Source organism: Miniopterus schreibersii, assembly GCF_964146895.1.
Source record: "Miniopterus schreibersii genome assembly, chromosome: 8".
In the NCBI taxonomy this organism is placed as follows: domain Eukaryota; kingdom Metazoa; phylum Chordata; class Mammalia; order Chiroptera; family Miniopteridae; genus Miniopterus; species Miniopterus schreibersii.
Window position 1 is genome coordinate 38,349,323 of NC_138109.1, and position 14,983 is coordinate 38,364,305.

General features: G+C 41.9%; 1 protein-coding gene across 4 annotated transcripts in view; it reads left to right on the top strand.

Moving 5' to 3' along the window:
- Window positions 1–7,967: 7,967 nt before the first annotated feature.
- PATJ (PATJ crumbs cell polarity complex component) overlaps window positions 7,968–14,983 on the top strand; it is a 246,892-nt gene continuing 239,876 nt past the window's right edge. For all 4 annotated transcript variants that reach the window (XM_081145252.1, XM_081145254.1, XM_081145253.1 and 1 more), the window contains exon 1: window positions 7,968–8,104. The gene's annotated coding sequence lies outside the window, so the exon portion shown is untranslated. The remainder of the gene's footprint in view (window positions 8,105–14,983) is intronic.

Here is a 14,983-nt window from a genome sequence, read left to right on the forward strand (position 1 = left end):
AGGATAATTTGCATTTCTAATGAGTTCCCAAATGACGCTGATATTGCTGATTCCGAGACCACACTTTGAGAAACCCGGGATAATGTGGGATAATGTACTGTATTATGAGAAGTGTCATTTTGGAAAAAGAGGGCATACAATTATTTCAGTAATATTTTAGTATTATAACTATATTTAATTTTTTTCTTAAACCAATTTTACAGCATAACTGTGCTATTTTTTAAAAAAAATATCTTTCCTTGGCCCTGCGTCCTCCAGGCAAATGCCACCTATAATAAGCCCTCCTTTCTCTTTAGCCAATAGACTGCTTGATAATTATGATACATTATTTCTAATTTAGTTCTCAAAGCTTTATTTGAAATATAAGCATGTACATTGGCTTTCATTTATGTATTCATAAAGAATAGGTGGTCACTTGTGCCTGGGCAACCAAGCACAATATCTGGCCCTTCTCAATAAGAGGACTGTATCCACTTACTCTGTAGAACAGGGAGCCCCAGTGGCTGTCTCAGTGATGGCTACTTCTCTGGCACCCACTAAGATCCAGTCACAAGAGTATCACCTTCTCTATGGCTCGATGAGAAAAGCTGGTTTCCTAGAAAAGCTGTTTTTTTTCATAGGCTGTGGAATACCACCAGTATCCTCCCCCTTTCTTCCCCACCAAGGTCAGGGAAGACAGGAGGCAGCATTTTTGTACATTTACATGCCCACCTTGTAAGTCCGTGTCTCTCCAGGGACCCACAGGTTTAGAGGAAAAAGAAGCAACTTCTAGTTCTACTCCTGAGCCTAGAAAACACCTCCTTATGTAGATGGCTATTTTTAAGTTAAAACATTTATGTTTAAAGGTTTAAATGATAGGAAATTTAAAATTTACTAGTTCAATTTTTAAACTTAAAAAGTGTTATGTATAGTCAAGCTAAGATTAGATTGGATAACTAAGACACTTGCATGATTTTTATGGGTGTATTTGTGAACTCTCACCGTCTCTCTTAAATCTTTTGTCATTTGCAGGCAGTTATCATTTTACTCTAATGCTTTTGCAAAAGTATTTCTGCAAAGATGTTTTACCTTCAGAGAAATTCATGGAAAGGACTCTGACACTTTAAAATAGAGGGTTATAAACTTTCAGTTCATACCATTAAACTGGGTGAAGATTTGCAGAATTCTCAAAAAAATGGATTCATAAAACTGCTAACAATAAGTTCAAGATCAACAAGAATTAATAACATGGGACTGAGTGAAGAAGTGAGAATGATTATAATTTTATGACATATTTGAAATATTACTATTTTTTATCTGTTTTCTAAATATAAGGGTTTTTTTCCCCTAAGCTACCTATGACCTATAACAATTTGGAAAATTATACCTTTGTAAGCAGAATTGAAACATTTACGTTCCCCTCAAGAATTTAGAAACTTATTATAATCTACACCTTCATCCCCCCCTTACTTTAAGTTCCTTCCTATCTCACAATTAGTGTAAGAGGCCAAGCATTTACTGTAATAGTTATTGTTTCATTTTTCCCCTTAATTTCTGCCTGGGAAGATAACTCAACATTGGGCATCATCTTCAAACCTACTTCACAGGTCAAAATGCGCAACTGGCCCGGCCGGGCGTGGCTCAGCCGTTGAGCGTCAGCCTGGGATCCATTCCACCAGAGTTCGATTCCCGATCAGGGCACATGCCCGGGTTGTGGGCTCGATCAATGACTCTCTCATCATTGATGTTTCTATTTCTCTCTCTCCCTCTCCTTTCCTCTCTCTGAAATCAATAAAGATATATTTTTTTTAAAAATGCGCAACTGGTTGCACATAGAGTCAAGGACCTTCAATGCCTAGTGATGACAACCCCAATAAAGGTACCAGATGTGAAAAAATGCTTTTTCTTTAAGCAGGTATTTCAACGAATAAGTACTTGATCAAAAACCTTAGAGAACATTTCTGGAGCTACCACCAAAGCAATAGCCAACCAAGAAAAATCTTTAAATTCCCTTGTGCAAATTATATCAGACAATAGGATTGCTCTTGACCACATCCTAGCCAAACAAACTGAGGTTTGCTCTGTTGTTAATACCTCTTGTACTTAGATAAAACACCTCTGGTAAAATAGAGATGAAACTAGATAAAATCTGGGCACAAGCCAAATGATTAAATACATTGCCCACTGATACCTCATGGTTGTCTAATATCTTCAGCTGACTGCCCTCAGGTATTGCCTCCTGGCTCAGATCTATTCTTTAAATTGGACTTAACATTTTGTTTGTTATTACAGGAATTTTGCTGTAAGGAAACTTTGTTTATTTTACATAGCTCAATGTTATAAAGATACCACTCTGATAATTGTTGCTTAAGGTTTTGAGATGATCACTAAGGATTATGAGACTTCATAAGAAAACGCTTTCACTCCTTTGTGGGACAGACATAACAGGAATGCACCTTCTCCACAATGGAGGACCAACAATGTTTTTAATAACTGACCAGTGTTGCTTTCCAATGATTTGATCAGCGATGCTTTCAAGGAAAGATCTCAATCAAAAGGGGGAAATATAAAATGTAATATAAAGGAAGTCACTTTAAAATGGAGTCAGAGTTGCCATCCAGAGGAACTGCCTTACATGTCTCACTCTTCAAAACTTTGGAATGTTAAACCTGGGCAAAATAACCTTTGGATTGAGCCTAAAGCAGCATTGCATCCCAAACAACTGTTTGCAAAGATAAGAAAGCAGATATTATGACTACTGGACTGCAAATTAAAAACATTCGTCAGAATAACATCACTATGTTAGCTTGTCTTCACCTATAAAAATCCTTTCTTTCTAGTGACATAATTGTTCCTCTTTCCTTTCTTATAAATACCCTTCGCCTTCCCCTTCTAATTGGGACACTAATTGGGGTTGTGCCTGAATCTGTGCTTCTAAAATAGCTATTCTTTTGAATCTCAAATAAATGCTTGTTGCCGCTCACTTTGGCCTTTTTATTTTTAGGTTAATACGTTATACATTGTTTCGCTGCAATTCCGAGAACCTGTCTATGTTAAGTGAGGATCTACTGTATTTTCCTGCTCACTGTAGGAGTATTGTTGATTTTTGTATTTGTGTCATTTTTCATTAGGACTGTGGACAATTAACTATTTGAAAATGCATATGCTTTAGTGATCAATCCCATTATAAAATCTATTTTTATGATTATCTTTATTCTTTTATAATGTATAAACTGAAAAGAACAAGAGAGTCTCCCCATGAAAGTAAAGAAACGATACAAAAATTTTAACTCTTGAACATGATGGCATATTAAAAAATTAACTTTCTTTTCTTTCTGCCCCTTAATCTATTTTTTGATGGCTCAGTAAAACACATTATTTATTTGCAAGCATAGTCTCTGATCACATGATTATTCCATTGTCTAATTTTAGTAAGAAAGTTCTTGCATCTCAATTCTAGGCATGTTTTCAATGCCAAATTGAAATTCTATAGACTCCTATGTAAATTCTGTACAAAGTGAAGGACGTGAATAGCACGTCCCAATATGGAAACTGCTGTGTAGAAACATTAGGAAAGAGAATTACCAGTGAAACCTGAAGCGAAGCTTCCTCTGGAATTCCAGGGTTCTGCACAGTGGGGATTTCCATTCCTAAGATTCTAGCATAAACCTAATGACATTAACTTTGCCTGTAACTTTCTGAGGAAACCAACCTGATTCCTGTTTCCATGGTTAGGACAGAAATATGATGAGAGAAAAGATTGTTACTCTCAATTTTTTTAAAATCTGACTGTGATGGGCAATTGTTTTTTCCCCTTTGGTGAAAAGTTCATAATATCAGGACTCTGATAGATCTTTATTCTAGTTGTCTGCACATTTTGAATTCTACTACATTAATGCTATTGTTTCTCAAGTATTTCTGATTGTCCTCTCTTTGGCGCACCGATCCAGCTGCCTACTCTCCAATTAAATGCCCTCATCATCTAATAGGGCCTACTCTATGCCAAGTATATTTCATCTTGAATGTCAAATGTAGGATCTAAACTGACTTTATCAGAGTCCTGCTTCTCAAAAAACAAAAAAAGCCCAGCCAGACGTGGCTCAGCGGTTGAGCATCAACCTAGGATCCAGGAGATTGCGGTTTGATTCCCGGTCAGGGCACATGCCTGGGTTGCGGGCTCAGTTCCTACTGGGGGGCGTGCAGGAGGCAGACGATCAATGACTCTCTCACCATTGCTGTTTCTATCTCTCTCTCCCTCTCCCTTCCTCTCTCTGAAATCAATAAAGATATATTAAAAAATAAAACCAAAACAAAAAAGATCAGTAGTTGTCAGGAGTTGGAGTGGGGGTTATGAATAGGCTGAGGACAGAGGATTTTTAGAGCTGTGAGTCCATGTCATTATACATTTGTCCAAACCCATAGAATATACAACACCAAGAATGAACCATAATGTAAACTATGGACTAAGAGTGATTATGGTGTGTCAATGTAGGTTTAATTTTAACAGATCTACCACTCTGGGGGTGGATGTTAATAAAGGGAAAGACTACGAATGTGTGGGAGCAAAGGACATATGGCAAATCTTTGTACCTTCCTCTCACTTTTGCTGAGCCCCCTTAACTGATCTAATTAAAACAACAAAACAAAACACCAATCATTAAATATTAAAAAATAAATAAATAAAAATCCTATTAAAAAATTTTAGTGGTTCTTCAATTTCTTAGAGGTGAAGGATAGTCTTATAACCTAAAGTCTCTAGTATTTTCAGGTCCTCCACTGCCTGCCTCACTTTATTTACTACTGCTCTTGACTGTCTCCTTACTGTCACCAGTATCCGTCATGCTCACTCCCATCTATGTGCTACTTCATTTATTGAGTACTTTCTATGCGCCAGGTATATGCAATACATGTATTCATTTAACCTTCAAAACTACCACATAAAGTAAGCATTATCAATTTCACTAATGAGAATTAGAAGGGTTAAGTAACTTGCCAAAGTCACATATTTTGGAACACGGTGGAGTCAGGATTTAAGCTCAGATCTCTTTACTTAAGAGGTGTGTTCTTAAAAATTTTGTTTATCTTCTTCATTCTATGAATAAGACACTCAAGGGTTCTCAGGGGTAAGAAACAAAAACACCTCTGCGCCAGAAAATATTTACCACAGAATGAGCTCCTTTAAAAACATATTGAACAAAGTTAAAATTTTTTTAAATTGCAGGTAAGAGCCAAAGGAAAGTTCATATTAAATCCACAACACAAAAATACGGGGAAAAATAAAATTAAATGTGGTGGAGATAGATGTCTTCTGGGATGGTCATAGAGGCAGCTTCTCATAGGAGGTGAGACTTGAGTGTAGCCCTGGGTAAGGGTAGGGCTTGTGGGACATTCCAGGCATAGAAAGTGGGTGAGTAACCAACACAGAAGCCATGGTGTGGTGACTCCGAGAACGTGGAGTTGACCTCTTTGGCCAGAGTAAGACCTTGGAGAAGTGAAGTGGGAGATTAGGTTGAAAAATCAGCAAGAGGGGGAGAGCTTAAGATAGCATTGCGTACTCAGAGAGGGATTTGAACTTTCACAGTCAATACAAAGGCACATTATTTTGTGAGAAAAGGAGTGTTTAAATCACCACCAAATGTCATAGTGAGACTAGACCCACATGCTTGCAAGGTGATCCTTTGAGATTATTAGTCTCCACTTGTATGCTCCCCCTACCCACACCAACCTGGGAAACATTTCCTTTTCCATTTACCTTAAGCAAATCCTAACAGATGCTTTCTTTCTTTTTAAAAAATTTTCATTATTTTTTTAATATATCTTTATTGATTTCAGAGAGAGAAAAGGAGAGAGAGAGAGACAGAAACATCAATGATGAGAGAGTCATTGATTGCGCCTACAACCTGGGCATGTGCCCTGACCTGGAAATGAACTTTGATCTCCTGGATCCTAGGTCGATGCTCAACCACTGAGCCACGCTGGCCGGGCCTAACAGATGCTTTCAACAAGCATAATTGATCTCTTTATTCTTTGAAAGTTCTGGCTTCATTCGATTTGGTAATTTAAGTTACTGTGTAAGTTTATTTCCCTCAATAGTTTGTTAGTTCCTAGGAAGTAGAGACCATGCTGAAACTGTGTATCTTTTTACCAGGTCTAACAAGTGACATTTTCCTTTAAAACCAGCAAACTAACAATAACACTATAAAGTTCCAAATGCACCATCTTTCATCAGATGACCTTTGAAAGGTTAAGGTCGGTGGTGCACTAACAGGCTAAATAGCCATCTCAAACGGTGAATCAAGAAAAATTGAATTTATTTAAGGAACGGGGGATGGGGAGATTTAAAGGGAAGGGCTACTCAGCACTGAGTCAGAGGGCACTGGGGCAATGGTGACAGCAAAAATATACTTGGGACAGGGAAACAAGGAAGAGCATAGGAGAAGCAACAGGAGAGCCCAGGCTGGGCTGCTCTGGCTCACCGAGAAGTCAGAGAGAGAAGGGGGCCTTGGAGACAGGTTCAGGGGTAAGCCTGGGAGGAGCTGCCACTGCCCATTGCTCCCTTTGTGTCAAGTCTCCTGGGGTTCCCTAGGAGGGTGCTGGGTCCTTTGTCCTGAAGGTATTTCTCTCTTTCATGCTGGTGGAAATCTTAGGGGATGTCTCAGGGGAGGGTCTTAATAGCATATTCATCAGCTTTCCAGGTGTGCTCTTTTGGGCTCGTGGTCTCCACTGATTGCTCAGGGCCAGCGCAGGGGTTCATTAAGTCAACGTAGCTGATCTTGAGGCAGCCACTGGCACCACTGTCTGGTTTTACTACTTCTCTGGGCCTGGAGCTGAAATAAAACTGAGGCCTAGATGTTATCTTTAGGGAGGAAATGCTCAGGGGTCTAAACCACATGACTAGCCATATGCTGGGGGAGGACAGGTTACCCTGGGGCCAAGGTTCTTGTTTTCCCAGTTCTGCCCCTTGCTAGGCATCTGGGGCTTCCTGACCTGATGAGTTTCTGTATGGGAGTTTCTGTACCTGGGTTTCTGTACCTGACCCACCTAACAGTGACCTTACGTTGCAACTGTTTTGTGCATACGCTGTATATCCCTTGAAGACAGGGATTCCATTTTTAACATTTTACAGAGTCAATCACAGTGCTTAACAAATACTGCATTTATTCAATGAGTACATACCTGAAGATTGATTCTCTTAATTTAACAATGTGTACTATATTAGACAAAGTAAAACGCCCAGCATCAAAATCTTCACGTTAGTTACATTAAAGAGCGTGGAATAATGCCACGGTAGGTTTTACACAGATCCTTCTCAAAGTCGAGCTCCCATACCAAGAACTGAAATGTTACAATGAATGGTGAGGTCAACACAGGACTTAGAGTCGGAAGAGCCCCTCTGGGTCCCAGACTTTGGGCAAATCGCTTAATCTGCCCGGTGCACAGTGTCTCTGTACAGCTAATGAAGTGACGTACAAGCTATGGAGCGCCCAGCATACTGCAGTCAAACCCTGCTAGATTCGTCTCTTTCCTTTTCTCAACTAAATGGGGGGAGGGGGGAAAGAAGAGGGGTAACCCCAGTTATGCTTCTTAGAATTTTATATTGAGCCTGTGGATATAGAAAACCCAAGGGAGGCCTGATGGATAGAACGCAGAAGGGGAAGTACACCGAGGGACTGAGCACATGGGACCTGAACCTCGCCTCAGTGCCCCTCGCCGTCCTGGATCTTGAGTCGCCCCCCTCCGCCCCCCTCCGCCCCCCTCCGCCCCCCTCCGCCCTCCTCTGGACACCAGCCCAGCGACCCCCCTCCCCTCCAGCGCCTGCGGCCCCCAGCGCGGGGCGGTCCACCTGCCCCCCGCCCCAGGCCCCACCCTTCCCGGGCTCTCTAGCCCCGCCCCGCCCCGCCCCGCCCCCCTTCACCTGCGGAGCCCAGCGCCCCCCCCCCCGTCGGCCGCCCGCGGCCCCCGCCCCCGCCCCCGCCCCCCGGCGCCCCGCCCCGGGCGGGAGGTCGGCGCAGGGCCGGGCCTTCCAGGTGAGGCGCGGCGCCCGGCCGCGCACTTCCGCCCAGGTGAGGGAGGCGCGCCGCGCCCCGACGCCCGCCCGGCTCCCACCGCGTCTCCGCCCGACCAGGTAAAGCGGGGGGCAGCGCCTCGGAGCCCCGCTGCCCCGCTGCCCGCGCGCCCGGGGGAGGGGCCCGGGAGGCGGAGGGCGCCGCCGGGCGCTCGGCGGGGCCCGCGGACGGCGCGGGGCGCGGTGCCCCCGCCTCGGCCCTGGCGACCCCACCGTGGCCCCCGCCCCCGGGCCGGGGCTCGCCAGAGGCCGCGGGCTGCGGACCCACCCCGCGCCGGCGGGCCCGGGCGGCCCTCAAATCTCGGCCAGTTTCTGTTCCGGGAGTGTAGGGATCAAATTTTGCGCCCCGATCGGTGCCCGCGCTGTGCCCCCCGAGCTGGGCGCAGTCTCTCCCACCGCGGGCGGCGGCGAGAGGGAACAGGTGGCGGGGCCGCGGGAAGGGGGCGCCCGGGCGCGCTGGGCTCCCGGCCGTCAGGCCTGGGCTCCGGAGCCCCGCTTCCCAGGTGGAGCCCCCGGCGGAGAGGGCTCCGGCCTGCCGGCGGCTGGGCTCGGCTTTCAGTCGGGCTCAGGAAAGCCTTCCCGGCCCCTCCCCGGCCCCTCCGGAGCTCCGGTCCGCCCGGCACCCCGAGCAGGTCGATTGTCTCCCCCAGTGTGCGCCTGGCACTTGGCCCTGTCTCCAGATGGCTCCGACCACTTTGGGTTGGGATTAGTTGTTTACTCGTTTGTCTCCGCGGTCGAGAGGGTGCGCCTTTCAGGGCCTCATTTCTCTAGGGCGCTTCTCAGCTGCCTTTGGAGCCTGGCCACTGATAGGTGCGCAGCAAACAAGTGTTTCTAAAATAAATGAAGAGAGCTGGAACAAAAAGAAATCTCACTGAACCCCAAGGATGATAAAAGCACATTCTAGGCTGTCTAAGCTCCTATCGGCTGCCAATTTATTTGCACACATCTTTAAAGGAAAGCTAGGGAGGAGTTGGGGTAAACACTCCAGTGGGTTTATTTTGCAGCATCAGAAAAAGTTAGGCAAGATCGTTACTTTTAGCTTAAATGAGCCTTATGTTTCTAGGCCCTAATGGCCTTAACAAGGATTATAAAAAATTTAAAATAATTAGAAAGTTAATATTGGTGCTGGAAGGTACTTTATGGGTAGAATTTATAAATTGAGTTTTGAAGGAGTTTGCCTTTGTTAATTGAGATCCTGTTAAAGGTCACACAAGGTGAACTTGCCATCAGAATAATAGCTTTGTTTAAAGTTGAAAAGGAATTGTTTTAAGCCCTCATCTGTGTTTAAAGATGCCATAATAAGTTGAAGTCATATATTAATATTTTTTATAACGGTAAAGCTAACATAGACTCATTGTAGAAAAATTGGAGAGAATTTTCAGAAAAGGAAATAAAAGAACACACAAACCCCACCTACCATTGAAAATAACCACTAATAAAATTATGGTATATTGTCTTTCAGTTAGTATTCTTAAAAAGAAAAATTTGTAATTTTCCCATAGTGAGTTTACTTTTAGAACCCCATGATGTGAGACTGGTTCAGCATTCAGTAATCCTTGTAATTGCATTTTTACTTGAAAGCATTTAATAATTACCCTTAAGTTAAACAACCACACAGTCTGAATTTACTTGCTTTGTTAAAGTTTAACAAAAATACATTAGGTGAGGGAACCCAAAATTGGGGTTTAATTTGTTTACTTAGCACTTTGCCCACCTTGGTACTAGAGTAAATTTTTGGAGAAACAGGACTATTCCACCATAACATTTGATATTGCTCTACCATTGCTCTGTTTATTTCACACTCACCTGTTTTTTGTTGAGATTTGAATGCCTGTTTTTAAAGCTCTGATTTTAGGTTCTGGTGGAAATGAAGAAAAATTTCCTTTTCTTGAGTCATGGAGTAGATCTATGCTGAAGAAGTAGAGCCCACTTGTTTTTTTGCATTTGTACAACTGTGCAGCCTGTGGAGTTTAGAAACATGGAATTGGCTCCACTTACTAATATAACTCTTGGCAAGTCACTTGACTCTGGTCCTCTGTTTTCCCATTTGTAAATGACCTATTTCACTTAGTTTTGGGGACTTCAGAATGTGTCTTGTAAACTGTAAGCCACTGTTCTCCCACTTTCTGCTTCTCCACTGTGATGTTTAATTCTGATAAAACTATTGAGGTGTGCTGTTTTTATTGGGAACTCAAGTTATGAGTGTTCTCACTCTGATAGTTACTCCAATAAAAGGAATAGAGGGTGAACACTGATGAGAAGGGTCTCTAAAGCCTAGTTGGGCTTATTTCACAATTTCCTAAGATTGTTTTGAATATCACAATCATGCCAAAAATGGCGTGACCGTATTTCTGGAGAGAAGTTAAGGCGCACAGTCCGTGGTGTGGAGGAATTGAACAGAACATTTGAGGTGGAAAGTAATCATTAGTGAAGATTATGAATTTGTAGGTCTTTTCAGTGAGGAACTGGCTACATGATCAGAGATCCATGTGTGTGAAAATTGCCCAGATTTTTTTTGTGGTTTTTTTGTTTTGTCAATCATTGAAGAAAACTGACACCAACAGGAATACAAAAGCATACCAAAAAACAGTTTAACTTTGTTCATACAAAATGGGCAAGTTATAGGCAGAATATTGATATGCATTGAATATCAATAGTTCAGTGAGAAATTGGAATAGTTCAGTGAGAAAATTAATATCTAGCCAACTGAACTATTCTGAAGAACTGACTCAATTTTCAGTTCTGATTCTGACTTTAACATGGTATCTTTCTGCTTCAATTTCAACATATCTTGAATGTCCATCATTAAGTGGACTTAAACATTGCCTATGGCTTAAGCATATGGCCCTAAAATATCAGAATTGGTCTGGAATTTATATATCTATTTCTGAAAGTCCAGGAATACGGTATAGTGTTTTGGCAGCAGCCAAAAATAATATGTGTGTGTGTGTGTGTGTGTGTGTGTGTGTATCTCCAAGGGGTTTAGAAAAAGCCTTATCATTTGGTAGGGACACAAGGCTAGGGCACCTGTCTTGATTCTGCATTACATGGCTACAGTTGTGTTTATTTGTAGTTAAAGTGAAGAGCCACCATTGCTCTTTGGCTAGGAGAGTTTGTTTTCCATTTAATGTTGAACTTTGAGAACAGTAGCATGATGATTAGACACAACCTGAGCTTTGCTCTCCAAAGGAAGCAATAGAAACTAAAAGTTGTTCATAAACTTCAATTTTTTAATATCTTCTGAAATCATGACTTCATTTACATTTAATAGCTTTTGGTTTGTTGAAAATCCCTGGTTCCCTTGAGCTCTGGGGAATTCCCATTGCAGAGTTTTCGTGCAGTCTAATTGTGATTAGCCCAATTCACACCTTCAGTTAGAGGCTGAATACCTATACTTTCTCAAACAGCAAGTTATCTTTTTCTCCCAAATTTTCAAGATAAAAGCATAAGATGTCTTGTTAAGTTCGAGATAGACGTATAAAAAGATCTTGGGGAGTTACATTCTTGTCAGATATTAAGTGTGTTTCTCAGAGTCCTTGGAACTTGCTTAAATTCTTGAACTGAGGAGGTTAATAAATCTTTTCAATAGTTTCCTCCACCTAGAAATTTAAATCAAATTAAATTTTATCTTTGCATCAGCTTCTCCCCCCCCCCCCCAATATTCTATTAATTGGTGATGGATAAGGGCCTGGGTATTTTGTTTTTAAGCCACAATATTATAATAATTTCCTTCAGTCAAACCCTACAGTGACCCAGACATGAAAAATTCATGGTGCCAACTCTCTTGATCAATGACAGAGTAGAAGCTGCTAAGCATAATGAACCACTGGTTCTCTGGAGGCTGTACAACTATGAGGACAGTGGCACACTGTAGTATTTTAATGTTTAGATTATGACCTATTGCAGGTAGCCTGAAAGTTAAGATTGGTGGTCCTTGGGCAGGCTAAATAGCCATCTCAGACAGGTGAATAAAGAAAAATTGAATTTATTTAAAGAAAGGGGATGGTGGATGGGGAGATCCAAAGGGAAGGGCTACATACACAGCACTGAGTCAAAGGGTATTGGATCCATGATAGCCGCAAAAATGTACTTGGGACAGTGAAACAAGGAAGGTGCATGGAAGAAGTAACAGGAGAGCCCAGGTTGGGCTGCTTTGGGTCACTGAGAAGTTAGAGAGCGAGAAGGGGGCCTTGGACACAGGTTCAGGGGGTAAGTCAGGCACAAGCTTTACTCCCCAGGTTGCAAGTCTCCTGGGGCCCCCTCTGAGGAAAGAAGGGGATGGAGCTAGTGCTGGTGTGCTCCCCTATTGAGCATGCAAGTTGGGTCCTTTGTCCTGAGCATATTTATCTCTTTCTTGCAGGTGGGAATCTTAGGGGAGGTCTCAGGGGAGTGTCTCAATATAATATTCATCAGCTGTCTAGGTGTGCTTTTTGGAGTCATGGTCTCCACTGATTGGTTTATGCCAGGGCAGGGGGATATTATTCAATGTATCTGGCTCTGAGGCAGCCACTGGCTCCACTTGTCTGGTTTTACTACTTTTCTGGGCCTGGAGCTGAAATACAACTGAGGCCTAGATGTTATCTTTAGGGAGGAATGCTCAGGGGGTCTAAAATGCAGGACCAGCGATATGCTAGGGAAGGATAGGTTACCCTGGGGACAAGATTGCTTTGCCATGCTTAAACAAACTTGAAATTTCTTGCTGTAAGCACTGTTGGTTTCTTAGTTTAGCAAAATAGGTCAAAGTTGTTTGGCTGATTTCCTATGACCATAACATGAGTGAGACCTGCGTGCTGCTTGCTGGATGTTCAGCTGTAGCTGCATTTCTTCCTTCTGTCCTCATATATTTTTAAGGTTTTAGTCTGCTTCCCTAGATTTAACCCAACACCATGAAATTGTAGTAATTTTCCAGGCCTGCTTTGAGGACATAGTTTAGCCTTTATTGAATATGAGTCAGAGGGTTGGATGGCCAACCAGTTTCTACCCTTTACCCTTATCGAGGGCTACTCTACCGCTAAGGTTTCTAAAATGTGCAGGATAATTCATTGGGAGTGTAGGAAGGTGAAAGTAAAACCTTGCTTTTTAGTTTTTACCTTTTATGATGTTTCTATTTTATATATGTTTAAAAACACATAGGATGTGTAAATATAGTAGTATATGTTTATAATTATAAAAAATAAAGGTGAGTGGTCAACATATTTTTACTGATGGCAATGTGTGTTTAAGAAAGTTTGAAGACCACTAATCTATCCTATTACCAGAATTACCTTTTTAAATAGAAATCAGGACTCAGTCCTTCCCTCCTTTAAAAGCCTTTAATTACTTCCTCTTTCTTACAGAATAAAGACCAGTCTACTTCGCATTATTTACAAAGCCCCTCTCAAAATGGTCTTATTTAAACCAGTGCTTCTCAAACTATCAGTGGTGAAAGATCAGGGTTTTCCCATCCAGTCTTTCAAGGACTGATAGTTTTGTAAATTATTAGAAAAGTGAACTGTTAGAAAAATGAAATGCAAAAAAGAAGTACAAGGGAAGTCAAGTTTTTTATTACTAAATTTAATAGATATAGCTCTAGCCAGTTTTGCTCAGTGGTTAGAGCATCGGCCTGCAGACTGATGGGTCCTGGTTTGATTACAGCCAAGGGCACATACCTTGGTTGCGGGCTCGATCCCTGCCTGAGGTCAGGGCATGTGCGGGAGGCAACCAATCGATGTGTCTTTCACATCGATGTTTCTATCTCCCTCTCTTTCTCTCTTCTACTCTCTGAAAAGCAATGGAAAAAATATCTTCAGATGAGGATTTAAAAAAATAATAGATATAAATTACTCTGCCACATTGCATGGTTTCTAAATGCTTACTCTCAATTTTGGTACTTATTTGTTTGTGGCCAGGCATCAGTTTGCAGCCCACTTGCAGTAACACTGGTCTTAGCTACTTTTTTGCCCTTTTTGCTACTTTAGAGACCATATACTAGGACATTTGGAGCTAGTTACTATTCTCACAGAAAGTCATACACTTTCATACCTGTATGCAGTAGCTTTCAGATTATGGTGTCTAGGTTGGCAGCATCAGCATCACAGGGAAACTGTGTTAGAAATGGAAGTTCTCAGGCCTCACCTCACACCCACAGAGTCTGAAACACTGAAGGTGGGCCCCAGCAGTGTGGGGTTTAGCAAGCCCCTCCAGGTGAGTCTGACGCAGGCTAAAATTTGAAAACCACTGACCTGGAGAAGTCCTATATGTCATTCAAACTGGGGCACTCTGAGTGAAATGGAGCACTGTTAATACTAATGATGCTGGGTAATCTGAGACTGCCATAGGCAAAAGGGGACAAACGGTGACTCTACCCCATTCTTTTTCTTTTAAGAGAGGTTTCTAATGTATTCTCATTTCAGCATTTGAAAACTCCCCTAGACAGGGTTAGTCACTCCCTTTATGGTTTCTCTTAGCACGTGGTACATACACCCCTGCTATTGTATGTATGTTCCTTACAATGTAATTATCCTATTGGGTTGTTATTATCTTGCTATGAATCTACTTTGCTCTCTTGTTAGGCCATCTGAGCCATTATGTTTTTGTTCCTTTTATTTTTTTAAGCTATAAAATTAAGACATGCTTTTTAAATAAAATTCAAACAGCACTAAAGTCTGTAAAGCCTAATTTTTTATCTCCCTTTCTCTACTTCTACTTTCTAGAAGTAATCACTATTATTAAGTTGATTATGTTTGTAACTCTTAAAACCTACACACAAAATTATGTGTATTTTTTTATGAAAAGGAGAAAATAATGGATATATCTTGAACCTTGCTGTTTTCCCTACTCAGTTGTATATATTAAATAATGTCCCTTCGTTAACACAAAGGGTTGAATTGTCAAAGCATACTCATGTGAATGAGAGATCTTAGCCAGCACCAAAACTTACTCATGAGTCAGATGTTACAG